At 34.0% G+C, this 3,606-nt stretch overlaps 1 non-coding gene across 1 annotated transcript; it reads right to left on the bottom strand.

The window, feature by feature from the left end:
* Positions 1-1,865: 1,865 nt before the first annotated feature.
* On the bottom strand, positions 1,866-1,937 carry Trnah-gug (transfer RNA histidin (anticodon GUG)). The gene has a single exon. It is a non-coding gene; the product is annotated as a tRNA-His (tRNA).
* Between the last annotated feature and the right edge of the window lie 1,669 nt (positions 1,938-3,606).

Here is a 3,606-nt window from a genome sequence, read left to right as displayed (position 1 = left end):
AAATTTGAATTAAATATAATTAAACTATCATAACCTAACCAAACTAACCAAACTTGCTGATAATGATAAACTCGAATGAAGGTTTACTAATCGAAAAATAGCTCTGTTCTAAAAATAAAATGATAAATGTCTCAAATTCATATTTACAATCTTTTAATTATAAAATTAATCTGTCATAACCTAACCAAACCAACCAAACTTGCTGATATGAAAAAAATTGTTGACAAAAAGTTAGTGCTCCCGGTGGGATTCGAACCCGTTACCTCCAGATTATCAGCCCGACACGCTATCCACATCACCACGAAGGCTCATGACTTAGTTCCGTATCGTTGCAGTAATGGTTGACGTCACGCCATCGGCACTGAGCGGTGGTGGGGGGTTTTTCGATCTGATCCACGATCCTACCGAGTACCGATCCTAGGAGTTGCACTGGCAGTCTAGATGCTTATTTAAAAAATGGCAGCTAAAAGTCGCACCCAAATAAAAAGTGTGAAAAACACCGTTTTCAATGTATTTCTTATGGAAAACATGTTTCTTTTTCATTTTCCCCATAAATCATAACAAAAACAAACTTTCATAATCATTTGCAAATCTACACGACCTAAGATTTCCAACTACCCATTATTAATTAATAAAATCGGTCCAGTAGAACTCCAGATTTAGTTGTACTGTACAAAGATTTTTAAAACTGAATTATGGAATAGATTATCAGCTATATTTTTTTATATTTTTTTTAGAACTAACGAAAATATTAGGGAACTATCGAGATAACGAAGAACTAACGCTTGGTATGAACAAAAGTAAAATACGCAAACCACCAAAAACAAAACAAAAATACCAATGAAAACACACAAAAATAAAATAAATAAAAAATGAAAATACCAATAAAGTAGGGCCTATTGTTTTTGTGTGCTATAAAAACACCAAAAAACAAACAAAATAAATAAAAAATTTAAATACTAATAAAGTATTATAACTAACAGTATGCTAACTTCGAAGCAGATAACAATGGGTATGCAAACTACGCGGGCCTTTTGTATCTATGGGACACAGTGACCGAAAGGGTTGAGGTTGGTAGATAGGTCATGGACACCCTGTATTGTTGAGATATTTTATTGATAATGTTGAAATAACGAAAACTATGCAGTGTTCAATGCTGCAATACTGTAATTTTGATACACCCACATCTATAAACTGTCAAACGCTTGATTCGTTTTACCGGTTTTACCACGAAGTCGGTAATGCAGTATTGTGTTGTGGTTTGGACAATTACCTCCAGGAGCGCTATATGTCACGTAGCGGCCGGCTAGTGCTGCTGTTATGGTGAGTACTTGGCGAACTACTTCAATCAATCTATAAAACAACCATTACCTACAACATTATTACATTTTATTTTATTCTAGTTAGTGTTAATAACGTTGTTGAAACAAAAATGTCTTAAAACCAGCATGAGTAAAATGGCTATTTTACTTTTTTTTTTCTTAAATCTTACTCTCCTAATCCAATGTTCACTCCATAATAATGTTTTTCTCATTATCTAAGAAGCATTTTAATGTCTATTATCTTATTCTAACACTATACTATTTTTATTGGTTATTTATTTCTCTTTTACATAAACTGCATCTCGCATAGTGATACATGACGCATTTTTGTACTATAACTGCATTATCTACTTAATGTACGGTATCTGGAAACAATTAGAAAGAACTTTTACAACAGTACTTTCTATAATTGGAAAGTAGGAAAATATTCCTAAAACTTATGATTTTACGTAGCATTACGAATATCGCAATAAATAGGAAGATGTATAAAAAATATAGTTTTTGGTAACCGACAATAGTTTGCTGAGATCAAAAAATTACCAGTGCCGTGACCAGGATTCGAACCTGGGTTATTGCGGCCACAACGCAATGTCCTAACCACTAGACGATCACGGCTATGCTGGCTTGACGAAATGGGAACGGGTGTAGGGTCTTGGCCCATTTAGAGTAGTCGCAGTTACTAACCGTCCCTAAACACTTGTGAATTGTGAATAAAAATACATATGTTAAATACCACCCTAAAGCAATTGTGTGAAATGGTGAGGTATGTAATATTTAAATACTTTAAACGAGTGTATAATTAGCTTTAAATTTTACCTTTAGGGCTATGGTTCAAAGATCTATAAAGCTGCTGTGTTATTTTGGTCATCAGATTCAGATGTCAACCTAGATGTAGCACAAAAACGACTATATTATTTTCTGTTTATATTTCGTTGTTGTCACCAGCATGGCAACCCATAAGACCCATGTTAACTTAGTTTTTTTTTTTAATTCGCAAGTTGTGCTTTTTTTTAGTCTATTTTAATTTATAAATGGATCCTGGACATCTGCAGGAAAAGAGCTTTCCAACAGTATGCGAGAGCTTTCCAACAGTATGCGTAGATTTTCCCTGCTATGCACACGAGCTGAGAAAAAAGGTTTTAAAGAAACATGCTTGCCTATTAATATATAGATTATAATAGGCTTGTTAGATCTATACAGGGGTGACAAAAAAGTCTGGAAACGGCTTGATATCTTTTTAACTAAATTCGTTAGAAAAGTGAAAACATGAAAACGCTTGGAAAAAGTAGTTTTTATACATGTAAGTTGATGTGAAAGGTTTATTTATACGTTATTCCTTGGGGTCCATTTTTATTTCATCCTTTTTTCCGTAATCAATTTGAGACACCTCTCGTTGGACACCCTGTATTTTATATTCTTATATATATACTAGCTGTACCCGCGGGCTTTGCCCCGTTTAACTTCATAAGTATTCGCATGGCTCATTCACGTCCTGGTTGAAGTTCGTTCGCTACGCTCACTCACCTTTAGGTTGGAGCTCGTTCGCTGCGCTCACTTGCCTTCAGGTTAGCTCGTTCGCTACGCTAACTCGCCTCCAGGTTGAAGTTCGTTCGCTACGCTCACTCACCTTTTGGTTGGAAATTAGCTATTGTCATAAATAAAAAAATAATAATAGTGCTGCACCCTGTTGGCAATCCTTGTAACTTTTATGCTATTGAACATCATAGAACAGAACCAACTTGTTTAATTGAAACAGCTGTTAAGATTCATTAATTCCTTTTAAATATGAAAAATCATAAGGTTAACATGCGGAACTACAGAGCCACTGGGGCGGAGCCCGAAAGGATTTTTGAGATAAGAATATGCTTTAATGTTAATCGGGAATGTAAGCTATCATCATGCCAAATTTCAGCCCAATCCGTCCAGTAGTTTAGCCTATGCGTGATTGAGCAACAAACACACACACAAACTCACAAACTTTCAGATTTATAATATTAGTAAGATAAGATAAGATTGAGTGAATCTGTTATATGACTGCCACCATAGAAGACGTACATTTTTCCCTTGTTGTATTTAATTCTATATTGTAACATTTTTTTGCATGATTAATGCTATAAAGTAATTTGCATGTGCTGTTTTGCAGCATTAGAAAATAAAATAAAACAAATAAACATAGATTACCACCTGTTAATCACACTCTAAATTCTTTGTAGATTTTACATACTGTATTGTTAGGAGGTTAAATAGTTTATTAAAATAAATAATATAAAACCAATATCAATAT

Source organism: Macrosteles quadrilineatus, unplaced genomic scaffold (genome assembly GCF_028750875.1).
Source record: "Macrosteles quadrilineatus isolate MER2022 unplaced genomic scaffold, UCM_ALF_1.0 Scaffold_2__2_contigs__length_208266976, whole genome shotgun sequence".
Taxonomy (NCBI): Eukaryota; Metazoa; Arthropoda; class Insecta; order Hemiptera; family Cicadellidae; genus Macrosteles; species Macrosteles quadrilineatus.
The sequence above is the reverse complement of the archived record's forward strand: the minus strand, read 5'-3'. Positions and strand labels throughout refer to the sequence as shown.